This window comes from Antechinus flavipes, chromosome 1, assembly GCF_016432865.1.
Source record: "Antechinus flavipes isolate AdamAnt ecotype Samford, QLD, Australia chromosome 1, AdamAnt_v2, whole genome shotgun sequence".
In the NCBI taxonomy this organism is placed as follows: Eukaryota; Metazoa; Chordata; class Mammalia; order Dasyuromorphia; family Dasyuridae; genus Antechinus; species Antechinus flavipes.
In genome coordinates this window covers 665,587,677-665,615,117 of record NC_067398.1, presented here as the reverse complement: position 1 = coordinate 665,615,117, position 27,441 = coordinate 665,587,677, and the positions used below count along the sequence as shown (strand labels likewise).

The 27,441-nt window shown below is 34.0% G+C and overlaps 1 protein-coding gene across 2 annotated transcripts in view; it reads left to right on the top strand.

The window, feature by feature from the left end:
• The window catches only part of BRD4 (bromodomain containing 4), a 156,371-nt gene that overhangs the window by 18,543 nt on the left and 110,387 nt on the right, over window positions 1-27,441 (top strand). Inside the window, exon 1 of one of the 2 annotated variants that reach the window (XM_051972027.1) lies at window positions 23,638-23,711. The exons of the other annotated variant lie outside the window; for it this stretch is intronic. The gene's annotated coding sequence lies outside the window, so the exon portion shown is untranslated. Of the gene's footprint in view, window positions 1-23,637; window positions 23,712-27,441 lie in introns of those variants that run through there. 2 annotated transcript variants of the gene reach the window in all.

The window sequence follows — 27,441 nt, the reverse complement described above, 5'->3', positions numbered from 1 at the left end:
TAATAGAAATTGTGAAATAAATCATATATGAAAAAAGCGAAAAGGAACCCTGCTCAGAAATTTATTCCACGCAAAAAGAAGTGCTGGGGGTAGAAAATACTAAACTTGAAAAGACAGAACACATAAATAAGTCATCAAAAAAAAGCTGAAATTATTCCCAGGATAAGTTGAGGTTAAAAACCAAAATTATAAGAATACAGTTGAAAACAAGTGGACTGAATGGGAATGCCAGGAATTCAAAACGAGCCGATGAAATAATGAAAAATTCAAAGATTTTGCATGGGGAGGAAATTGAGAATTATTGGTTTGAAGAAGCTGGAAAGGGATTTTCACTTGAAGCAGAGAATATATATCAGTTATGTTAAAATTTGAAGATTGGTAGCATATATTATTTACTAGGAAATGATTATTATTTGTGGAAATTTCTATTATGATCATTTGTTAGGGTTTTTGGGGGTATTAAGTTTTTTTTTTTTAATATGATTGGATCATAGATTTAAAACTGGAAGAGATCTCATAGACCCTATAACTCAAACTTTGCAGTTAAAGAAATTGAGATCGAGTTATTTGTCAAAGGCTATTTTGCTTACTGGGTGAGCTGATAGATGAACTCAGATGTTCTCCAAATCTTTTTCCACTATATCACATATTTTCTTTAATTCAGAAGCCCCAGAGAACTCTACCAGTTAGCTGTGAAGAAAGCCTACATAGTACTTGAGTTAGCTTTCACAGAATATGGTCTAGAAGTTCATGGAGAAGTATTGGTAATAGTAAAATCCTCCCATGCTTGTACATTTATGAATTCTAAAAGGCATTTGACTCAAGGTTATAGATAGCAATTCTATATGATAGCACAGCATATATGTCAGAATCCCTATCACAGATAGAATTAATTCAGCCCAGAACCTTTTTTGTTTTCTTATTTTCTACAGAATAAAGTTCAAACTCCTTCCACCATTTATTCTGATTTTTCTTCAAATCATTTCACTCTTGCCTTTTACTACCTTTGTGATCTTAGCAAGTAATAAAATCACCTGTGGATGAAGCATTTGAACTAGGCTTTCAAATCACACACACACACACACACACACACACACACACACACACACACATATATACTCTCATTTTAGTTCAGTGATTTCAAATTAGGTAAGACAATAGTCTTTCATGCTGGTCCATACTTTTTTTCATATCATTCCCTGAAATCTCCCCTAGTTCAAATCTTTTAAGTATTTCTCTATAAAAAGTAATGGATACTAAAGATAGGTAAATAACACATAACTCTTGTCATATTATGTACCTACATATGGCAGCTACACCAACAAAACTATGGAAAAAAATATTAATGCAGAAAAGAGTTCTGAAATCAGGGGAAATTTGGGGAGGGAAGAGCAATTTTCAGAGGACTTTTTAAAAACAAGACCTGATTATGTAGTATACAGAGTAAAATGACTAATGTATCCAGCGATTTAGGGGTTTTAAAGGTAACCAAATTTTAAAATTCATTACTGTAATTTCACCATCTATTTTTTACCCCTGTATTCCTCCCTTCTCCATATGTATGATATATAATGTATTACATGTGTAGTTTTTGAAGTGAGTTATGGTCCCTTTAAGAAACTGTATTTCATATTGATTTGTGATTCCTTTCAGATTCCCAACCCTTCCTGGCCGACACATTATCAGTCCAGGATGCCAGGGCCTTTGATGAACAAATCCTGGTCAAAAGCACCCTTTGAATTCCAATAGGAGATCCGGGCTTGTCCCAGCCTCCTCTAGATCTGAATCAACTTGGGCTCTCCCAGTCCCTACAGGTTTTGATCTGTTCCGGTTGTCCCAGCCCCCATTCTGATGATCTGCTCAGGTTTCCCAACCCCCACCAAGACAACCAATATAATGAGCTTCCATCAACTAAGGTTTTTGCAAATGGACCTTGGCAGTCCCCTTTACTGCCAGGGCCTTCTGTTCACTGAGAACTCTCTCATTCTCAGTGCAAAACTCCATTTTCCATAGATCTGCCCGCTGGAATAATATTCTTTTCCAGTGCCATCCACTCTTTATCCTCACCTATTTCTCTAACCAGACTTTATGCTTCCAATCCCCATAATAAACCTCTTCTATCAATCTAGGTTTTTGGGTCTGTAAATTCCTTTTCAGAAAACCTCTGTGCCACCAGAAGGGAGCTCCCAAAACTCCCTATCCTTGCACCGAATCCTAAAGGGTTGCAGGGGAGACAAATCCCTCCATTTGGTTCCCTGAACCCCAAACCTGCCACTAGACCTCATTTAACTCCCTGACCACCAGAAACCCTAATTTCATTTTGGTTCCTAAATCTAAACTTCATCAGTTTCACAACCATGGATCTTTGGAGGCAGGGGAGGGAATTATATCTCTCTGGGTCTGAGCTTGTTCTTTTTGATTTTGCAAATTTACTTTATGATAAGTTTCTGTACTTTAGAGAAAAAAATTTTAAAGGTACTTTCTGGTGTACCTCCTTAATATTAGGTAATACAATTGACTTTTGAGAGAGGTAGAATTAGTGCTAGGCTTTGAGTCAAGAGATTTAATTGGGAGTCACACTTTCTCATAATCGTGTGTGTGTGTGTGTGTGTGAAAACAAATTTAATTTGAGTATATTTCCTCATCTGTAAAATGGAGATATTACTTGAGCCGGTGAAAATAAAATAATTATGTAAAAGTGATTTGCAAATGTTAAAATTACATGTAAATAAGAACTGTCACTCCATTCAATCTTTTTTGTTGCTGTTTGTTTTTTTGTTTCTTTGTTTTCACTCCTTTTAATCTTAAAATTTTGTTTTTGGAACTGCTGAGAACCAAAAATTAAATGAATTTGCTAAAGTACAAAATGACAAGTTTTCATTGAGGGATAGAGTTTGAGACAGTCAATAAACATTTATTAAACACCTACTAGATATCCATCACTGTGGGTATAAGTGGGGATACAAAGAAAAGCATAATATAGTCTCTCCCCTTGAAGGACTCACAGTCTAAAGGAGAAGACAACACATGAAAAAGAAACTGAAAAATTGGGAGGAATTGGAGGGGAAATAATTCGAAGTTTTGAATTCCAGAATTGGATTTTATCATTCAGAATGAGTTTCAATCCTATCCAACTCTTCTTGATTCATTAGGGGTTTTCTTAGCAAAGATACTGGAAAAATTTCCTTCTCCAGCTTATTTTACAGGTGAGTATATTGAGGCAAATAGAGTTAAGCGATTTGTCCAGAGTCACACAACTAATAAGTGTCTGAAGTCCAATTTGAACTTGGGTCTTTCTGACACTTTCCTCTGTTTCACCCCACTGTTCCTCTGCAGACTCCTCCTTAAATTGTGGGGTGGTGTGTGTGTGTGTGTGTGTGTGTGTGTGTGGTGTGTGTGTGTGTGTGTCTTCCTTCATCTTCATTGTGTATCAAAGTGGGGATGTGACTTCCCTTTGGAGTACATAGTCTGTGAGACTTCCTTGGTGAAATGAATAGCCTTTCAAAAAAGGTGGGTCTCACAAATCCACACAAATACAAAACAAATGGATAGAGGATGAATAGTTGCAATAGGCAGTTGGAGTAGGACATTTCATTGTTCATCAAGAGATAGTATAAATGCACCATAATTTAGGCCCAGAATTGAATATGAATTGGCTAGATCACAATTGAATCATTTAGAAGTGTTTTCAGTGAGCGGTTTTTAGTTGTCATCCTTTTTTTTTTTTTGAAGAGATAGTGTCAACCAACTGTGAGTTATAGAAGACCATAATCCCAATAGAACCAGAATTGCAGAAGATGAGTAATGGAAAAGACACTTGATGATTTAAACAAGTCATCAATACGACTTGTATGCAAGTAGAAGAAAAAATAACAAAAAAAAGAAAGCACAAATCAGAGTGATAAATAGGCATCTTGAATAATAAATATTAATTTAATAGCCTTTAAATAAATATTTAAAAATCTAGGGAAAAGTATTGACTGTATGTCAGAATAAATCTTTGGAAGATTGATAAAAGGGGGAAAAAAAGCAAAGAATAAGATCAGAATTATAAAGCCATCAAAATATTAAATACTTTTGTGAGACTTATTCTGAAAATATGTTTAATTTTATTGTTTACAAATAAGACAGGTTTCCACAAAACAGATCTTTAAAGATTTAGGTTTTTGGTATATACTTTTCCATTTAAAGTAATTTTAATCTTTGTGTTTATTTTTTTTTAATGATGTGGTTGAACTAGAATGATCTTCTAATGTTCTGATTCACTAATTTCTAATGTCTTCAGCTCAAAAATTGTTACCATTGTATTAAGTAGTATATTTTAAATTATAAACCTATTTGAGCTTCTTGGAATCTCCCAAATCAACTATCATTTGGAAGCTTGTCACTAGGGTTTATCCCTCTGTTATATTACTGGTGAATATTAGTATCAGGGTTGTAGCTGACGGATGATTTTGTTGTGTAGCTTCAACAGGTAGATATTTGCAAACCTTGTTATGTTTTGTAATTCAAATTCTTAGTTTGGAGAATATCCAGAAAGTTGTTGCTTAAAATTGCTCCAACTTTATAATTGAAACCAAGACATCCTTAAAATGATGCATTTGTTTTCTCCCTTGCCCTTTATTTTTATGTTGACTTGATTGAGCTTGTAGTACTTATGCAGTTGTGAGGTGTTTTTTTCCCTTGGCTCACAGAAGATAAATTCTGATGTTCAGTCATGACCCTTTGAATCATAACATTCCAGGCCCTTTTTATTTAAGCTTCGGCTCCATTTTTTGTCTTTCCAATGAGTGGTCTGATTTATTTTCTTTGAATATTGACTGATATGATCTCTTGGCCATCATTCAGCTCTGTTAACGCAATTAAGTATTGATTCTACAATGCTCAAATTTCCTTAATAGTCAACTCCCACAGCCAAACATTGCCATTGGAACTGATAACTTTGATTTATATGGCATTTGTAGGCAAAGTATGCTAACCAGATTTGCCATAGCTTTTCTTCCAAAGAACCAAATTGTCTTAATTTCATCTCTGCAGTTGCCATCTGCAGTGATTTTTTAGTCTGAGAATATAAAGTGACACTGCTTGCATTTCTTCTGCCCCTCTGTTTGCCAGAAAGTGATGGGTCCATTTGTCATGTTAGTTGTTTTGATGTTAAGCTTCAAGCAAGCATTTGCTCTCTCCTCTTTAAGCCTTATTAAAAGGTTTCATTCTTCACATTCTGCTTTCATACTGGTATCATCTGCATATTTGAAATTGTTGATATTTCTCCCAGCAACTTTAATTCCAGCTTTTGATTCGTCCAACCAGGCATTTCAGATGTGGTTGAACATCAGTGAAATGCTTTATTAACTCTGGAGAACCCAGTGTGTTTGTTTGCAATGGGTTAAAGAGGAACCTGCCAGAAAGTTAGGTTTTAGCCAGGTAGTAAAGGACTTTAAATGCCAGATTAATTTATATTTGATCCTAGAGAAAGAGGGGCTAGGGTCTGTGCATGCTCATGCTTATTGTGCAGGGAGTGACTACTGACTCTAGGAAAATTCTTTTGCTTCCATTCCATTAATAAGCTGTCATTTTACCTAAGCATTCTAAAGCTGCTGGACATAAAGGCATTTTTTTCCTGTTACAAATGTTTCTTTTTGAAAATAAGTACTTTATTCCTAACAACTATGTGAGGTGAGGAATGTCTGGCACATGACACTTAATAAAATCTGGATGGTCAATTTTATCATTGCTCTTATTTACAGCTGAGGAAGCTAAGGCTTAGCAAGATTATGATATGGAAGCAGTTACACAATTACTGCATTTAGGAGCTAAGACTCAAATTTAGATTTCCCAATACTTTTTCAGCCATTCATACCTCCCAACAGTTTTAAATATTAATATTACCAGTTGTAGTTTGATTGCTAAGAAGCATTTCTTTTCTGATTCACTTTTTGATAAAAAGATAGGTGGTTAAAAAAAAAAAAAAAAAACTAAAAATCTCCAAGGTAGCTCAGAAGCAAGATAGGGGTGGCATTTAGTACTTTGTCTGGACAATCAGCTTAAAATGGGATAGAGGCTCACTGTAATGAAATTCTGGTGATGCAGGATAGTTAATATATCTCTAAAAAGATAATATTAGTTTCCTGGGGCAGTCATCTGCCAATTAAAATAATGTATACAAGATATGTATAGCAGGAGAAAGTAAAGAGAGGATACTATGACTATCATCTTTGTATGAGAATATTGTCAGAAAGTCTAACAGCCTGAGCGGAAGCTTTTGATTAAAAAAAAAAAAAAAAAAGAGTTCTTTCAGAAAGGATTGGGAAAGTGACACTGTGTTTAGGACAAGAGAAAGGTAGAGGGCACCTGCTTATTGTGAATGGAAACTTTAGAGGAAGAATTACTCCATACAGTTTGATTTTGTTTATCAAAGAGAATGATCTTCAACTTTAGGGATAAGACAAGTAATTATTGGGAAGTTGGAAACCAAGATGAATAGATGAAAAAAAGAGCCACTTCTTCTTAATGAGATTAAGTCATTTGGATTTGGTCCACTTGAACTACATATCAGAGCATTGAAAGAACTTGGATTTGCTGATATTTTTTTTTGAGGAATAAGAGAATTCCTTGAAGAGGAAAAAGGCTATAGTGCTTCTACCACACACTCCCACTTTATGTGCTGTCTCCCGGTTTATTATGTTTACTGCCTTGAAAATTGGGATTATCTTTTTTGTATTTCTACTTAATACAGGGCTTGGCAGATAGCAAATATCTAATATTTTAAAATTCATCCACAAGGAAGGGAAGAAGTCCTGATTTTCACAAAAGAGAAGAAAGTCGTTCAAAACTGATCCAGGACCTTGATAGCTATTTCTTATTAAATTGGATTGATTATTAGAATGAATTTTTAAGCAAAAGAAAATGATTGCTAAGATTCTTTTTAAATTTTTTTCATTGAACTGAATACAAAATGAGATAAAACAAATATGAAAATAAAAAAATCAAATAACATCGTCAAAGTGCCCAGCAGAACATCCCATTCATACATATCTATATCTATATCTATCTATATGTATACACACACATGCATATATATTCAGATATACACAGATACATACCCATATGTAAACAGCTATCTAAAACAATATGTCTTATATAAATAGATTTCTCTCTTGATTGAATCTTTTAAGTGTGACTTTGTCTTCTAAGATCCAATGACTAGCCCCACTTTATCGGAGTATTTTTTGTTTTGTTTTGTTTTTACATAAATTCTACTCCACATCCTTGTTGTAGTGTTTATGTCTATCTCTTATTTCTTATTCCTGATAACACTTTTATTTCAATTCTGTTCCTTAACTTGCCTTGCTGTTATTTAACCTCCCCTATCCGTGGATCCCTCTTATCTTCTCTTTCCCTCTTTATCCCATTTCATTAATCTACATATTTTATTTCACTCTTCTTTCTTTACCCCACGTTATCTTATGCCACCTTTTATCCTTTTCCCATTAATCTACACTAATCTACACTACACCTCCTTCCATATTCTTGTCATTTATCCCTTGCCCATTAGTCTACACTCCTTGTCCTATTGCCATAAATTTATATATTTACTGATTCTCTCCCTGCTTGTTTTTTTTATGGATTTTGGAGGGTAGTGAAAGGAGAGAGAGAGAGAGTTTTTCCTTGTTTAACCCATTTCCAATGTGAATAGCTTTTCAAAAATGAGACTTCTGTCACCCTCTTCTAATGCTACTGTGTTGAATCTTCCTCTGCACCTCATTTGTCTAACATAATTCCAATTTTCCTTTTTTAGATAGTTTTGCTTTTTAGAATCAGATCACACTCAGCTCTACCCCAGTCTTTCTTTTGAACTACTCAGTTACTTATGTTGACCTTGACCATATGGTGTGCATGTCCATTTCAAACAGTTTGTCTATATTTTTGTTCAATATTATGGATAATTTTGCTGGTTATGATATTTTTGGCTGCAGCCTGTCTTTTGATAGTATATATTATTCTGGGACTTGAGGTTTTTAACTGTCAATCCATCCAACCATTGTGGTTGCTAATAAATCCTGTATAAATTCTAATTATAGTTGCAGAATATTTGAATTGTTCTTTTTGTTTCTTGCAAATTTTTCTCTTTGATCTGGTTTCCAAATTTGGCGATAATATTTCTATGTATTTGAAGTGATTGGTAGATTTTTTTCCTCCTATTTTCCCCTTATGTTCTATCATTTCAGGACAATTTCTTTCTTTTTCCCCTGAGGCAATTGGGCTTAAGTGACTTCCCCAGGGTCACACAGCTAGGAAGTGTTAAATGTTTGGATCACAAATGTTTGGATCACATTTGAACTCGAATCCTCCTGACTTGAGAGCTGGTGCTCTATCCACTGGGCCACTTAGCTGCCCCTCCAGGACAGTTATTTTTGGATTATTTCTTACAGTATTGTATCAAAGTTCTTTTTTTTGGTCATAGATTTCAGGTGTTTCCAGTTATTCTTATATTTTTCTCTTCCTGTTCTTTTCTCCAGATCTGTTGTTTTTCTGTTGTTTCATATTCTGTTCTGTTTTTTCATTATATTTTGTTTTGATTTATTTCTTGGCCTTCCTTTTACATGTTTTTTGGCTTGATCTTCATCCTCATCTAGATCTTGTCCTCTTGACACACTAAGATGTTTCACAGAGCCATGGACCATCTTTTCTTCTACTTCATGTCTAATCTTATTGGCTCCCATGGATTTAATAATTAATCATCTTTATGCTTATGATTCTCAAATCTGCCTTTCCTAATTCATTCTCTTTGTTCACCTCTAGTCTACATCTCCTCTACCTTTCCCATATCAATCTGAATATCCAATTAACATCATAAACTCAACATGTTTTAAACTGAGCTCATTATTCTCCCACACACTCCCTGCACCCCAACCCTTCCCCCCTTTACTATATTACTATTGAGACAATTTCGTCCTCCCAGTCCCTTAAACATAATCTAAGTGTCATTCTTAACTATTTAACTTACCACCACCACTTACCGCTCTCCATGCCCCCACCCCACCCATCCATACACTACCTAATAGCCATTCTTTAACCTGTCAATGGCACCTTTATAACAGTTCTTTTCTTTGAGACTATAGGGAGGGCTCCAACATTTCATGTCTATCAATATGACCATATGGTAATTTTGTATGCTTGTCTCAAGTCTTTTCCCATTCTATTTAGCCACCAAACTCATTTTTCTAAAGTGCAGTTTCAACTATGTTGCTCCCCAGATTCAATTGCAATATTTCTCTATCACCTCCAGGATAAAATGCAAAATCATCTGGCATTTAAAGTTTTTTATTATCTAGTCCCCTCCTACTCTCCAGTATTGCTATACCTTACTCTCCCTCATTTTACTCTGTGATCTAATAACATTGATCTGACTTTTCACAAACAAGATAATCCATCAACATTTTACTCTTGGAATACTTTTCCCTCCTTATCTCTTTAGTTTCTCAACTGAAATTCTGTCTTTTTAAAAAAAGACAGAATTCTTTTTTACAGGAAACTTTCCAAGCTCTCAATTCTAGGGCCTTCCCTTTTTTATTTATTCTTTATATGGCTTGTTTGCATGTTGTCTATCTCATTAGACTTCTTGAGGGAATAGTGCCTTCTTTTTGAATCCCCAGCACTTAGCAGCGTGCTTGGCACATAGTAGGTACTTGATAAATGTTAATTGATTGATTGTTTAATTTTTGCCATAATTATAGATTGTGGAATTTGTCAGTACCATTCTTGTTTCTTGTAGTTCATTCTTTTATTAGACTGTCTTGAATAAGCTTTTTTCAACACTGACCCTTGTAAAACCTTGTGTTCCAAATTTCCTCCCTTCTCACTCCCCCATGGCAAGTAACCCAATATATGTAAAACAATTTTTAATGTTTGTTTTTAAAACATTATCTCCCTTTACCCCATCCCTAACCTCCATTAAAAAACCAAATGTGAAGTTAATGCAAACATTTCCATAAATACCATGTCATGGAAGAAAAACATAGGTCATCCATCCTAAAAAGGAGTGGAGGGCCAGGTGTATACATAAATCGGCATTGACACAATCAGTTTCTTCTCTGGGTATAAATAGGATTCGTCATTATAAGTCTTTTCAGAGTAATTGTAGATAATTGTACGGCTGAAAATTATAGTCATTTACAGCTGATCATCCCAGAACATTGCTATTACTTTGTATACAGTACATTTCATTTTGCTTGAGTTCAGGGGGATTTTCCAGTTTTCTTTTTCTTTTTTTTTTTTTTTTGTCAAGTTTTATTAAGAAATGAAGTTCTGTAGAATGTCTTTGGAGAAACCATTGACTTACTTGTCTGAATGTACAGGAAATGCAAGATACTTTTTTTATTAGAAGGGCAGAAGATTTTCTGAATCGTTTTAATTTTTACAAAATTTAATTTCTTCAAAAATACAGAAGTTCTGGAATTATGGTTAACTATGATTTTTACAAACAAAATTAACTAGCAGCAACAACAAAGAATATATGTGAGGGGAACTTTTGATTAAATAAAAAGCATACATCTAATTACATTCTATATTAGCAATAAACACCCATCAATACAATTTAAAAAAATGAAAGTCCTATAACTGGGATAGTATAGCTGTTGAAGCCTTTTTAAATGATTGGCTATAAGGTGGTTGTTCAGGTCAATCTGCAAAATCTAGAAAGCATTTAAATGAGCCTATAAAAAATAATTCTCTTGAAGGTAGCTTGCCAGGGGTGGAGGATGGGTGAGAAATTGGGGTGCAGGAGAAGAGAAAGTTGACAAGGGAATTAACTTCCCAAGTTATTCTGAGAGCATCCTACTCATCATTTCCCACACAACAATAATAATCCATCATAATCACATAAGTCTGTTTCCTTTTTTAAAAAAAAATTTCTTGGAATATGCATGAATTTATAGCCTTTTGGAGCATAGATCCTATTTTTTGATCATTTATCAATTGGGGCGTGGCTATATATGACTCCGTTCCCTCTATGTTTAAGAAATGAGGTCTAATCAGAGAAATTTGCTTCAAAATTCTTTTTACATTTACTATCGCTATTTCCTTGTATTCATTCTGAACACTCTCCTTTCACCCTGCCCTTCCCCCAAAAGTGTTTTGCCATTGACTACTCCCTTCCCAATATGCCCTCTTGTATCATCCTACCCGCTTCTGTGTATCCCATTTTCTTCTACTTTCCTGCAGGGCAAGATCAAATTCTATATCCATATTGAGTGTGTATGCTATCTTATCTTTGATCCAGTTTTGATGAGACTAACTCACTCATCCTCTCCTCCTCTTCCCCTTCATAGTTAAAAGCTTTTTCTTGCCTCTTGTTATGACAGATAATTGACATCATTCCACTTCTCCCTTTTCCTTTCTCCCAGTATATTCCTTTCTCACTCCTTAATTTATTATTTTTTTAGATATTATCCCTCCATATTGAACTCAAACCTGTGCCCTCTGTCTATATATACTCCTTCTACCACTATAATAATGAGAAAGTTCTAATGAGTTACAATATCATCCTTCTGTGTACGAATGTAAACAGGTAAACCTTAAGTCCCTTTTTTATATCACTTTCTTAATTAGCTCTTTATGCGTCTCCTAAATCCTGTATTTGAAAATCAGATTTTTTTATTCAGCTCTAGTCTTTTTGTTTTTTAATCAGGAATGCTTAGTTTGTTTTTTTGTTTTTTTTTTCATTGAATGTTTAATCTTTCTCCTGAAGGATTATACTTAGTTTTGTTGGATAGGTTATTAGGTTATTTTTCCTTTTAATCCCAGACCATTGCTCTCTGAAATATCATTTCAAGCTTTCCAGTCCTTTAATGTAGAACTTGCTAAATTTTGTGTTATCCTGACTGTGGTTCCACTCTATTTGAGTTGTTTGTTCCTAGATGCATGCAATATTTTCCTTTCTTTCTTTTTTTCTTTTTTGCTGAGATAATTGGGGTTAAGTGACTTACCCAGAGTCACTCAGCTGTCTGAAATCAGATTTGAACTCAGGTCCATCTGACTTCAGGACTGATGTTCTATCCATTGTACCACCTAGCTGCCCCTTGGTTGCAATATTTTTTTCTTGACTTGGGAATTTCAGGATTTGGCTTTAATATTCTTTGGAGTTTTCATTTGGGGATTTCTTTTAAGAGATGATTGGTAGATTATTTTGATTTCCTCTTTTTTATCCTCCATTTCTAGATTATCGGGACAGTTTTCCTTGATAATTTCTTGAAAAATAATGTCCAGGGTCCAGCTAGATGGTGCAGTAGATAGAGCACCAGCTCTGAAGTCAGGAGGACCTTAGTTCAGATTTGGTCTCAGTCACTTACCACTTCCAAGCTATGTGACCCTGGCAAGTCACTTAACCCCAAATGCCTCAGCAAAAAAAAAAGTGTCCAGACTCATTTTGATCATAATTTTTTTTTCTTTTTGTGTGTTCTTTGCTTTATTATATCTTGATTTCTCATAGTCATTAGTTTACATTTCCTCAATTCTAATTAAAGAGTTTTGGTTTTGTTTTTTTTTGTTTGTTTGTTTGTTTGTTTGTTTGGTTTTTTTCCAGTGAGCTTTTGTACCTTCTTCCCTGTTTTTGGTTAATTTTGCTTTTTAAAGGCATCCTTCTCATTAGCTTTTTGTACTTCCTTTTGCCCTACTTTGAATTCTAGTTTCTTTCTCTTTTATTTGATTTTCAAAATCCTTTTTGAGCTCTTCCATGGCCTTATTTTCCTTGGAGGATTTGGATGTAGGAGCTTTGATTTTATAAAATCTTCTGAGTGTGTTTTGATCTTCCTTGTCACCATAGTAACTTTCTACAGTCAGAAACTTGGCTCATGTTCTTAGCTGTTACTCAGCTTTTAACAGTTTAAGAAGAGCTGTTTCCAGAGTGGAGGATGCACTATTCCAAACTTAAGGGTTTTTCTGCAACCGTTTTCAAAGATCCTTTTGGGGACCTCACCACAAGCCCTATTTTGTTTTCTGGAACTGTTAAAAGACTATCCCCGTACCACTATTAGTTGTAAGATCTAGTGTGCCAAAATAACAGAGTCTTCCTTACTTCTAATGAAGACACCTTTGGTGAGCTGAAGTATTTGGAAGTTGTCGCCATTATTATTGCCCATACCCACTCTTGGTTTGCTGGTTTCCATAGGCTCTCTCACCCTAGTGACAAATCTTTTCTGCCAATCTTGCAAGTCACTATTGCAGCCTGTGCTGGAATCAGACACTGAACTCCCATCCTTTTGCCACAGACTTCTGCTGATCTTCCAAATCTTCTTTAGTGTCTTTCAGCTGAGAGGTCTGGAAGCCAGCATTACTGGCATTTGTTTAGAAACCTCTAGGCCATTTCCTGTTTTGCTGCGGATGGGGCAGTGCTGCTGCAGTCTGCACTGGGACTGCATACTAGACTCCCCACCTGGTATTACAAACCTTTTCTACTGATCTTCTAAATTGTCTTCAACTGGAAAATGTGCTAGAGTCTAGAGTCATTAAATTTTTTTGCCTTTTATTTTATATTTCATTTTTAAAAATATTTTTGACCAGTTACATTTCAAAACAACCTTTTTTTTCCCATTTGTTTTTAAGATTTTTGAGTTCTAGCTTCTCTCCTTTATGCCCACCCACAATTAAGAAAGCATTTGTGAAGTTATGCAAAACATTTTCATAAAGTCAAAATTGTAAAATAAAACATTGATCTCCCATCCTAATTAAAATGAAAATCCTCAATAAAAATTGTTAAAAAAGAAAGAGAAGAATGCACCATCAATCTGTTATTTAAATAAGACACAATCAGTTCCTTCTGGAAATGGATATAAGTTTTTATCATAAATCCTTCAGAATAGTCATGGATAATTTGTATTACTGAGAGTAGCAAAGTCATTTATAACTGGTTATCCCAGAACATTGCTTTTACTTTGTATACGGCACATTTCAATTCATGGAGGCCTTTACAGGTGTGTGGGTTGTCCTGCTCATTATTTCCTTGATTATAATATTTTATCACAAACACATATTATAGTTTATTGAGCCATTCCTCTCAATGGGCATCCTCTCAGTTTCCTTTTTTTTTTCTTTCCCCATGAGAATGGAGTCATTTAAAGGAATTATGAGTGGTTCTGGAGAGAGATCAGATGAGTTCCTATCTTTACTTTGTCATCTTACCTTTAAAAATTTAAAGTCATATTCAGAACACTAACTTTTGCTGCTCTTCGAGACATAATAGGAAAATGTCAAAGCTATCTTTCCATATATTATCTTCTATACTTTTTTTTCTCTTTTTTGAAGGACTCTTTCTCATATATTAGTGGATTAGGGATCCTGAATGATTCTCTTTTTGTTTCTCTTGTAGGCATTAGATATGAATTGAAAAAGATAATAGATATTTTTTTAAAATGAAATTTTCATACATCTCTGTTTACATAGAAAAATAATTCATATTTGATTTTCATTAGAGCAGTAGTTTGAAATTGAAATGGCAAAGTACAAATCTTAACTTCCAACAGTAGCAACCCACATTTCTTTGTTTTTACAATGGTTTTAATACAAGTCCTTTTTTAAAATGATTTTAATAAAGCTCTTTCTTGACAATAAACAGTTAAAGATAAGTAATATAAGGATTGACTTCCCTAATCGACTCCTCCTTCTCTTCCTTTCCCCCCTTTTAAAAAACAAGTCAGAAATGTTTAAATTATTTGTTCATAGTCATATAGTAAGAACCAAACTTTGGGATCCCTTTTCTATTCTTTTCTTTCTTTCTTTTTTTTTTTTTTTTTTTTTTTAACGTTTACATCCATTTATCAGTCTTTCTCTAATATACGTTGCTTGTGTTAATCTCAGGATGAACAGGGCATTTAAAGTGAGGCAGTGTCTCTTCCCCCTCTCCTCCCCTCTTCCTCCTTTCCTCTCCCCTCCCCTCCTCCCCCCCCCCCCCCATTTCGTTTTGTTAATGTACATCTTTGGATCCCATGCTATGATGCCTTATTATGGTATAGAGATGACTTCATGCACTTTCTAGAAGGCTCTGTTTGTGGAGTAAAAGCCCTGAAAGGACCTGTGTTTTACCAAGGTGAAAAATTTTAAAGTATTGTTAGGTACTCATAACATGAACTACAAGATAATGAATTTTTCAGCGATAGCAGTATTACAAACTTATGAATCTTAAGAGGTAAGCCTTTATAGGTCAAAAAGTAATATCATTTTGGAAATTAGATTGTAATACCTGAAGAGATAGTAGATTTGTAGACTTACTGGTTCTCTTAAGAATACTTATTCCAAAGTAATTTTTATTTTTTCTCCTTCTGTATCACATCACATCCTTTAGCTACATTTAAATAGCACTGCAAGACTAATGTCAGGAATTTTAGGTGCTTTCTAAAGAAACTTCCAGTATCAAAAGAGAAGGATAAATAAATTTTTTTTCCTATATAACATTAGTTCTAACTAATCATTCTTGCTAAACTTGAAATGGATTAGATGATTAAATTATAAATGAACATTTTTGTGCATGAAATTTAAAACTTTCATTTTAAACTGTAGTATTAGGGGGGTCACTAGGTAAAACAGTAGATAGAATAGGTGGCCTATAGTCAGGAAGACATAAGGTCACATTCTCTGCTGTTCCACATAGCTGCCCTAGTTCGTCCTCTAATTGGCTGTTAAAGGTTTGATCTTCCTAAAGCAAAGCCTTGATCATGTTTATATTCAAATAGCTCCACTGATTCCATTTTTCTTTTAGGATCAATCTAAAATCCTTTGACTTTAAAAAACCTTCATTACCTGACTTCTTCGTAGCTTGAATCTTCTTAAATCTTACACTGAGCTCCTTTATTGATCCCTAAAATTTATTGAAAAAGATACTGCATTTTGACTCCTTTTCGCTGGCTGGAATTGTCTCTCTTTGCCTTTGATTTCATCAAGTCTCAAACTAAGATTTAATGCTTTTCTCAGAAACCTTTCCCAAAACTTTTAGTCCTGGTACCTTCTACAATTATTTCTGTTTTAACCTGTATATATTTTGTTTGTAGATAGTTGTTTTCATTGAGCTTCTTTAAGCATAGGAACTAGTTTTGCTTATCTTTTTGTGTTCAGTGTTTAATAAATGCTTGACTTATAAATTGTTGTACCACCTCTTGGAATCATTATATTTGTTACATAGTCTTGTAATTAAGAAGGAAATGATGAAAGGTTAACATGGTGAAAAACTTCACTGGTAAATCCTGGATACTGTCAGGGATGTCTCTTTGGTAACATAGTTGAATTTAAGTTTGAATAAGATTTGGTTGTTGTTGGAGTTCTTGTTCTTCTTTAAAATATTATAAAAGTTCTCTCTGGGTGCCTTCCCTGGAATCAGGATTTTGTCAGTCCCTGTTCGGGCGCCAAAATGTGATAGATAGTGATAAAAGTTCAGATCTTTTATTATCTCCAATATAGCCCGGTTAGCTTAAGAGGTCTATCTCTCTGAAGAATCCAAAGGTTCTGTCCGTTAGCCTCTGCCTCTGCTTTCTTCTGGCGTAATTCTGCTGAAATCTGACCGAGAGCCTCTGTCTGTTTCTTTTATACAAGAGGGATGAATTGTGGGATACGAGAGAGAGGGATTGTGGGTTTTCTCCCATAATGCTCTCTGGCCCAAAGAGCTTGAAGGGAGGTGTGAACTCACAAAGTTACAAAGTTTACTTTGTGAAGCTGGCATACTTGTGAACTCCAATGAGTAAAGGTGCAAACACAAGCATTGTACTAATTAGTTCTACTTAGTACCTTGTTTCAGGTTCTGCCCAAAACATCTTCTTGTAAGATTAGATCAACTCTAATGAGTTAGCAATTTGTAAGGATTCCAACATTTCCCCCTTTCTTTTGTTTTGGAACATAGGATGGTCATGACCAAAGTTTACTTTGTGAAGCTGGCATACTTGTGAACTCCAATAAGTAAAGGTGCAAACACAAGCATTGTACTAATTAGTTCTACTTAGTACCTTGTTTCAGGTTCTGGCCCAAAACATCTTCTTGTAAGATTAGATCAACTCTAATTAGTTAGCAGTTTGTAAAGATTCCAACAGGTTATGCTCAGGGAGAGAAGAAATCTTAATTAATGTGATAATATAGAATAAGACTAAAGTGTATCTGAGTGGTATAAACAAAGTACTTAAATCCAGAAACAAATATTGATTATGAATGAACATATGCCTGGCATTTTCCTTGGAGATAAGAAATGGAACAATCTCTCTTTAACAAAGAATTTACTTCATTAATAGAAAAAACCATATACACTTTAAAATACACAAAATAAATACAAAATATAGGGGTGGTAGTAGTGGTAGTAGAGATGGTAAATGAATGCTTTTCAGGCATGAGATTGGAAGCTTAATAGAAATAGCTTATACAAAAGCCTTCAGCATTAGAATGCTACACAGAAAAACAATAAGAAAGCCACTTTGATTGAACCAAAGAGTTCATAAATAAGTGATTACTTTATTGAGCTCTTAGTAGTCACCATGGATGTGAATAACGTATAATAAAGTGCAAAACAAAGGTCATAATCAGGTTGGATATGACTTTGTATTTCATCCTGTCAATATAAGGAGCCATTGGAAAATTATTGAATAGAAAATTAATAATATGGTCATATCTGGGCTTTAGGATTTTATATTTGGCAGCTGTGGAGAATGTATTGGGGAGAGGAAAATAATAAAGCCAAGGAGAAAGTTGACTTCATCCTTATGAAGTTGAGGAGAATAAAAGGAAATGATACAAAGCAATTATAACCTGCATAAATACACTTAAAGGCAATATCTAAAAGACTTAACAAGGTAAATTTTCTGACAGTGAAATGGCTAGGCAGCAATTGGTTAATGTGGAATATGTAAATAAAGTAAATTTGACTCATTCTGTGCTGCATTTGAATATGAAATATGTAAAAACTATTAAGGTTAGTAGTTTTTCTGTGGGTGTTAAAAAAAATACCAATTGCTTAATTGATTTTGGTAATAAGTACAGTATAAAAATTGCAACTTTTAAAAAATGATTATAATGAAAAATTGGTGTCTCAATATTTTTATGTAAAGTATTTTATAAATAAATATCTGTATGTTTTATCTGTTTTTGTTTTAAAAGCTGAAATAAATCCTTAATTTTATTTGAATAAAAGATGAGCTAAATAAATTATTGTGTTATTTAATTTTTTAAAATAGCAATAGTGGGTTATGACTATGGTTAAAAAAAGAGGGGAGAGGAGAGTATCACTACATGAAGATTTGAATTTTTAATTGATATCTGCTAACTCAAGGAGTCTGTCTGTAAAGCTTAAGCAGTAAATTAAATTTTTTAAAATAACATTTCAGTCTTTAAAATGTCTCCCTGCCTACCAAATAAAAAAAGGTAGGCTCAACATTTATTGAAAGAAAAGTCTTTAAAAGGTATACTCTTTTAGCATTGTTCCTTTTTTTGATTGTAGTGCAAAACTAAATAGCAGACCCGGGATGAAGTCAGGATAGTCCTTGAATGAGCAAAATAAGATGAATAATAAAAGTATCTTCCCAAGATATTCATTAGGAAATGAAGTGTACTACATAAGGAATTTCCCCCAAAAAATAATTTTTTTTTGTATGAACATGTAATATAAATCTGTTATCTTTGGAATAATTGATCATTCTTTTAGCAAATTAAATTTTACAAAATAATCAATGTGTTTTTATTTAATTTTATCTACCAGATATGGAAGTAGTAATCCTGTCAGGTAGACGAAGCATCTGCCTCCCAGGGCAGATGTCATCAAAAAAAGTCTAGAATGTCAACCAGAAGATGTGAAAGATGCTAAGTGACTTGTAGAAAGTCACTTATCCATAGGTGTCAGGCAAGATTTGGCTCATAGTATCATAACTCACATTACCACAGAAAGGCTGAGTGGGCTTTGGTCCCAATTAATTTATCTGGATTCTAATTTTGCTTCTCTGGATTCCCAGGGGAAGCAGGCTTTCTCCCCCCCCCCCCCAATTTAAATATAATTATTTGGGGAAAGGATGTGGTTCATTCAACAAAAACTTATTCAAAGCATTGGGAATAAAAATTAAAAAAGAAAATAGCTTCTGACTTCAAGTTCACTTTATAACTATGAAGTATTAAGTTATGTGTTAATGCTAAGTAAATTAAGAGAATGCATTAGCAGAAATGGCAGGAAAGACTTTGGGGGAAGATGGCACTTGAGCTGTGCCTTGTGGATTATAAATCCTAAGGTGAATTCAGTGGGAATATTAGTATTTGTGTCAGTTTTGCCACAAAAAATCATTTCATCAACTATCATTAAAAAAACAAAACATTAGTTCATTAATGTAGCATTGATCTTAAATTGATGTTAGAATTATTAAGGATATCTTTTTTTGCCTTTTCCCATAAATAAATTGTTTCTGTTCCTAGTTCAAATCAATAAACATTTATTAGGTTCCTACTGATGTGCAGGGCATTATTTAGCATTAGGGATACCAAACAATAAAAATGCAAAGCGCCAAGAACTTAATAGAAAAGACACAAGATATGTACAGTATAAATTTGATATAATGAACTTTCAGGGAAGGTATAGCACTAAGGAGAATCAGGAAAAGTATTATAAAAGTTAAAGATTTATAACTTACTTTTATAATATTTTTTAATCCTTTAAGTCTTTGTTCATAAATCAAATGTTTTGATTCTTAGATAAGGCAATTAAAATTTAAATTCCTTCCATGTGCCAGGCAAAATGCAAAGTTACAAGAAGAACAAAAATGTAAGGCTTTTAGCTCTCTGACTAATAGGGAAGAAAAAGAAAGAAGTAAAATTTAGGGGTAATCTGTACTAAGATCACTCAGTCAGTTGACATTTATCAAGTGTCTTCCTACATTATATGAAGCCCTAGGGAGATAGAAAGGCAAGAAACAGATTCTACTCTTCAGGAAGTTTGTTTTCTAATTAGGGAAAGAATATGCAAACAATATAAAAATAAGTTGTAAACACAATAAATTGGAGCTCTGTATAGGGAATGATTGTTAATATTAAGGACCATTAAAGACCATTGATGGAAAGTATCGCTGGTGTGTAATGATAGGGACTTTGGAATATCATTCTGTGAGAGAAGAGTAGTAAGTTCAATAGTGTTAGTATGAAAGTAAAAACAAGAGGGAATTGGCTGCATATAGAAGATGAGATGAGTGGCCAAGATGTGACATGTAGATGGGTGAGAAGGTTAAGCTGTTCTGAGGGAAGAAGGGAGGGATGTGTTGGGAAGAGAAATGATGAATTTAGTTGACATTAGCTGTCTGGGTTAAGATGTCCAATAGGGAATTAAGATTGAGAGACTTGAGGTCAGAAGAGAGATTAGGGCTGAATAAGTAGATCTGAGAATCTTTTAACAAAGAGATGGTTGAATTCAGTCTAGCTCATTCATTAATTTTCCTTGTTCTAAACAATAAGCAAAATTAATTGCAATTATTGTGGCATATCACTTAGCATCCTTGGAGAAGAGTAAAATGTTATCTTGACTACTTAGAGGTCATACAAATATGTAGAAGGCAGATTGCTTGATAAGTCATACATACTTTAAATTATAGATTTAGTGAGGAAGGTACAGTAGGCAAATTCTGGCCTGTAGGGCCAAATCCAGCCTGCTCCATTTTTTGTATACCAATGAGCTAAGAAAAGCCTTTTTATAGTTTTAAATACCATTATATTTTTCAAGTGTAAAATCCCATCTTAATCCTTTCTTAATTCTTAATTAAGTGTAGAATGTATTTGTCTTGATAGGATGGGCAGGCTATTTGGCTGGCACCACCATGCCCTACTTCTCTTCCCAATCTCACCTCTCCCAGTGTAGAATAAGTGTAATTTAATGTCCATTTCTGGTAGACTTTGGTATATGTCTCTGTTTAACATCTTGACATAGTGGAATGTTATATTTGGAGTTAGAAGAAGACTTTTAAGTCCCTATGTCAACTCTGTCATTTACTACTTGAGTGGTCTGAGCAACTACATAACTTTTCTGGGTCTGCTTTCTTATTTTTAAGTTAAGGAAGTTGAACTAAATTACTTCAAAGATATGTGGCACTTCTAACTGATCCTAAAAAGTGGATTAAATTAAGTGAAATTGTGCAAAGAATTAGGAACTCTGTCAGTACACTCCTAGGAGATTTTAAAGCTTCTCTGTTCATTGGCATTTATTAGTTATTTAGTTTCACTTTCATTAGAAGTGAAGACTCAGAATTCCAACACCCCCCCCCCAAAAAAAAGAGGTGATATTTGTGTCCTTATTTAATAATAGTATTTGTACAGTGCTTTTATAGTTGTAATTATGCTGAAGATACAAAAAAGGGCAAAAACACATTCCCTGCTCTCAAGAAAATGATAATGTAATATGAAAAAAAGACATATATATATTAAATTTTAAAGCTTTTAAAAAAGCACAGATAATTTGACATTGACCCTTGTATAGTCTTGTGTTTCAGATTTTCTTCTATTTCCCCCTACTCTCTTCCAAGCAATCCAGTATATGTTAAACATGTTAAAAATATGTTAAATCCAATATGTATAAACATTTATACAATTCTCTTGCTGCACAAGAAAAATCAGATAAAAAAAGAAAGTGAATAAGTAAGAAAACAAAATGCAAGGGAAAAATAAAAAGAGTGAGAATGTTATGTTATGACAATTCAGTTTTCTCTGGGTGTAGATCGCTCTCTTCATCACAAGATCATTGGAATGATGCCAGCATCAATCATCTCATTGTAAGGAAAGAGGTCATGCTCATCAGAATTGATCAAGAGTTTTATAAGAAATATAAATAGTCTTTGTTCATATTTTTCTCTTATAATAAACATTTTCCCTCTCTAATATTAGATAAATGATTATCTCAACTTTGATTTTACTGCAGTTTTTAGATATATACATGGAATCTGCTTCGGGTTTTTTTGAGGTGAATATTGAATATCGAATGCTACAGCACTTTTTGGTTCTCAACAGTAAATTTTTTTTTTAATTTTATTTTTTATTATAGCTTTTTATAATCAAAACATATGCACAGGTAATTTTTCAACATTGACCTTTGCAAAACCTTTTGTTTCAAATTTTCCACTCCTTCCCACCCCCTCCCCTAGATGGCAGGTAGTCCCATACATGTTAAATATGTTAAAGTATACGTTAAATAGCTGTATGCATATTTATAGTTATCTTGGTGCACAGGAAAGATCTGATTTAGAAAGACGATAAAAATAATCTGAGAAGAAAAAACTAAAATGCAAGCACACATTAACAGAAGAGTGGAAATGTTATATTGTGGTCCATACTTATTTCCCAGTGTTCTTTCTTTGCTGTAACTAGTTCTGTTACAGTTCAATTGGAATTGATTTGGATCCTCTCATTGTTGAAGAGAGCATATCCATCAGAATTAATCATCATGTAGTATTGTTGAAGTGTATAATGATCTCCTGGTTCTGCTCATTTCACTTAGCATCAGTTCATGTATGTCTCTCCAAACCTCTCTGTATTCATCCTGCTGGTCATTTCTTATAAAACAATAATATTCCATAATCAACAATAATTTTTTTTAAGTATAGCTTTTTATTTACAAGATATATGCATGGGTAATTTTTCAGCATTGACAATTTCAAAACCTTTTGTTCCAACTTTTCCCCTCCTTCCTCCCACCCCTTTCCCCAGATGGCAGATTGACCAATATATGTTAAAATATGTTGAAGAATAAGTTAAATGCAATATATGTATACATGTTCAAAAAGTTATTTTGCTGTACAAAAAGAATCAGACTTTGAAATAGTGTACAATTAGCATATGAAGCAAATAAAAAAATGCAGGCGGATAAAAATAGAGGGATTGGGAATTCTATGTAGTGGTTCATTGTCATCTCCCAGAGTTCTTTTGCTGGGTGTAGCTTTGGAATTCATTGTTGAAGAGGGCATGTCCATCAGAAAACAATAAATTCTTAAAACAGCTTTTGACAAATTCTTTAAACAATCTAAATATCAATGTAATAACAATTCATTTGAAATTGGCTTGACTTTTAGACACATAATTAACTGAGATAGAAGGAAAGGGGAGCTATCATTTACTGGTGCTATGTTCTGGAAATAAAAAAGGAAAAAAAAAAACTTTGCCCCAGAATAATGTCTAATAAGAGAGACAACATACAGACAACTGTGTATACACATTAAGTTGGAAGAATTCTCAGGGGAAGTTTTTTGGATTTAGACAACACATAGACAAGAAAGACTTCTTGCAGAAGATCCTTTTTTTTTTTTTTTTTTTTTTTTTTTTTGATACATTGCTTTATAAATCATGTTGAAGGAAAACCATGGGAGGGATTTTAAAAAATAAAAAGTGACATATACATGTTGATTTACAGTTCATTCTCTTTAGATCTTTAGATGCAGAAGGCATTTTCTGTCCAAAGTCTTTTGGGACTGCTTTGAATCCTTGAACCATTGAGAAGTACCAAGTCTTTCATAGTTGATCATCGCACATTCTTGCTGTTATTGTGTACAATGTATTCCTGGATCTGCTTCTTATGCTCAGGATCATTTCATGTAAATCTTTCCAGGCCTTTCTAAAATCAGCTTGTTCATCATTTTTTACAGAACAATAATATTCCATTACAGAAGGTGCAATTTTGTCTGAGACTTGAAGGAAACCTGAAGGCTGGAGAGGAGATGAGTGTGACTTTCCAGGTATGAATTAAGAGATTGAATTTTGCTTGAGCAGTAGCAAGGAGACCAATGGATTGTAGAATTCAAGGAGAATTAGAAATGTAGAAAGGAGCCAGAGCCATGTTGTGAGGGCTTTAAAAGTTATACAAAATTTTCTGTTTGATCCTGGAGGCAAGGAGGCATTAACTTGATTAGTTGGGGAGAGGGGAGGATAAAGGAAAAAGACATGGCTAAATCTGAGCTTTAGAAAGATCACTGTGATAAGTAAGTGGAGGATGTCCTGGAATATAATAAAACCAATCAGTAGGCTTTTGCACTACTCCTGGTTGAGTTGATGAAAACTTGTACCAAGAATGCTGTCAGTTTTAGAAGAAAGAAGGGAGAATGTTTTTGTTTTTGTTTTTTTATTATTATAAAGGTGGAATCATCAGGAATTGCTAACAGATAAGATATATAAGGGTGAAAGAGAATAATTTGATTATGGTATTTGTTATTGGGAATCTAGGAGAGTAGGAAAAAAGATGTTGCCTTCAACAGTAACAGGAAAATTAGGAAGAGGGTAGAGTTTGGGCAAAAAGGTAGTGAATTCATTTAAAACTTGAGCTCTTTTGAGCACAGAATATTTTTTAACTCCTACTTCTTCAATCTCTATGAGAAGTCTCTTCAAGACACCAATAAAAATTTGGATGAATATATAAATAGATATGCTTATCCAGATCTTAAAATGATCAAGCTTCCTGGATGTTACTCACATTTGGGCAACTCTTTCATAGCTCTGCTGATTGGGAAATTAATAGAGAATAAGTTAATATTGTTCTTAAACTTCCAACTTTATTTATTTATCGGTATAAGTATGGTACTTGGAACAGTAGTTATGCCAGACAAAAACTTGTTCATAACTGTGACATTTTCTTGGTTTAGACCCTTATTGCCTTTCACTTGGATTACTGTAACAGCCTATTAACAGAGTAAGGGCTTGAAAGTTTTTCAGTGATTAGCTAATCTACTAATTGATCTCCTCAAATGTCTTCCCATTCCAGTGGGAATTTTTATGTACTGAGCATTACAAACTGATGCCAAAATAATTAGATCTGACCATGTGACTCCCTTAATCAGAGACATCTTATTGCCTTTAGAAAAAAAATGTAGATGTTTCTGTTCAGTTTGTAAAGACATAAAATAAGTAACGTGCATCACACACTCGTTCTATTTTTCCCTTTTCCCCTGTTATTGGAGTGAAGAAAACCGATTTCTGTGCTGTCCCCTCATTCTGCATCTTGAATCCATCACCTCTGTGAAGAGGTGGATAAACATGACATCAAAGTTAGCTACTGTTCTGATGTAAATTCTTCAACTTAGAGCCAAAACTGAAGTAGGAGTACAAGTGTATGATGTGTTTTTGTTTTCAGATGATTGTACTCTCAGTGCAGCTTCCAAAGCTGAGATGCAACAAAGAATAGATCAATTCTCTGCTGCTTATACTAATCTTGGCTTAATTAACACGAAGAAACCATAGATACTCCATCAGCCAGCATCATACCATTCATATGTGGATCCATTGGTAACAGCAAATGGAGTTTTGAATGATAGGAATAAATTCACTTACCTTGGCAGTATACTTTACAGGGATGTCCACATTGAAAATGAGGTGACACATACTTTGCCCGAGCTAGCTCAGTGTTTGGGAATATCTGAAGGAAAATGGGACAGAAGAGAGGTATTAGGCTGAGTCCCAAACTGAAGGTCTAAAGAGCCATTATGCTGACCTCATTGTTTTATGCCTGTGAACCCTGAACAGTATATCAGTGCTGCACTAGGAAACTGAATTGCTTCCATTTGAATTGTCTCAGGAAGATTCTGAAGTTCACATGGCAGGATAAGATAGCAAACATTGAAGTTCTTTCTCGAATCAAATTGCTAAGTATTCAGATTCTGCTGCAGAGACTGTAACCTCATTGGACTGAACACATTACTTGCATGCCATATGTATGCTTGTCAAAAAGACTGTATTTTATGAATAATTCACATAGGGCACATTCTTTATAAGTTGGTCAGAAAAAACAATATCAGGATGCTCTCATGGTCTTAAGAACTCCAGAATTGATTGTATAACATGGTAGAGTCTGGCATAATCCTGTTCAGCATGGAGAACGTTGGTGTGCTAATTAGCTCAAAAGATACCCAAGATGCACAAAGTTTAAAAGTCCACCCCAGATGTAGGGACTTTTTTGTGTCCTCCCTGTGGCAGAGCATTCAGAGCTCATATTGGTCTGATCATATACAGTCGGACATACTGTAATTCTACTCTTAACATAATGGTGTCATTTTGGTCCTGTCTGAGAACAAAGAGAACTGACCAGTTCATTGATCTTCTGAAATCATATTTGATCATTGCAGCTCATATTGGTCTGATCAGATACAGTCGGACATACTGTAATTCTACTCTTATCATAATGGTGTCATTTTGGTCCTGTCTGAGAACAAAGAATAACAAGCAACTGACCAGTTCATTGATCTTCTGGAATCATATTTGATCATTGCATTGATCAAAGTTATGTATTTCAAACTTATTTATCTTTGCAATCTTGTCTGATCTATGTTTCCCCTCATTGAACATAACTTCCCATCCTAGACTAATCGTGCCAGTGACCTTATCTCTGTTTTTCATGTATTTATGCTTTCTGTTACTTTTCTCTGTGCCTTTTGTACTGGCCTTACCAAATTCTTGGGAGATACTCTCCTTCCCTTCACCTACAAGTTTGTTTTTTCCTTCAATTAGTTTAGTGATTGTGCACCCCTTCATCTCTATTTCTTTTTCTGTCATGTATGTATATTTGTGTGTGTGTGTGTGTGTGTGTGTGTGTGTGTGTGTGTGTGTGTTGTTATTTCCCTATATTTTATTCATGGCTTTGGAATATACTAAGAGAAAATGACAGATAACCAATTCAACAGTGCACCAAAGATGACATTTCCTTTTATTTTCTGATTGTCATTCTGATGTCATTATTTTGATGCTTTTTGTTAGGATTGTGTTCAATTTTGATGTACTACTTTGAGGAAATAATAATCATCTAATCTTATTTCTGTGCACATGTGTCAATTGGTCTTTCTGGATATGATTTTTCTCCTTTTAAAAAATAGTACTTTTTTTCCCAAAACAATTCCATGTAAAATTTTGAGTTCAAAATTTTCTCTCCCTTCCCTATCCCTCGCCAAAATGGCAAGCAACCTGGTATAGGTTATACATGTGCAGTATATTTATAAATTACTCTTTTTTTTTTTAATGATCTTTTTGGGATGCAGACCTACTACATCAAAATTTTATAACCCTTAGGGCATACTTCAAATTACAATCTAGAATAGCTTCACCAGCAATGCATTAGTATCCCAATTTCCACACCTTCTCCAACACATATAACATTTTCCTTTTCTGTCCCATTAGCCAGTCTGTGATAAATATAAGGTCAAGGTTGTTTTAATTTGCATTTCTCTAATCAGTAGTGGTTTAGAGCATTTTTATATGACTATAAGTAACTTTGATTTCTTTATCTGAAAACTGCCTATTCATGTCCTTTGACATTTTATCAATTGGGGAATAATTTTTATTAATATAAATTTGACTCACTTTGTTATATATCCAAAAAATTAGACCTTTATCAGAATAACTTGCTATAAAAATTGCTCCCCAGCTTTCTACTTTCTTTTTAATCTTAATTACATTTCTTTTGTTTTTGCAAAAATCTTTTTGATG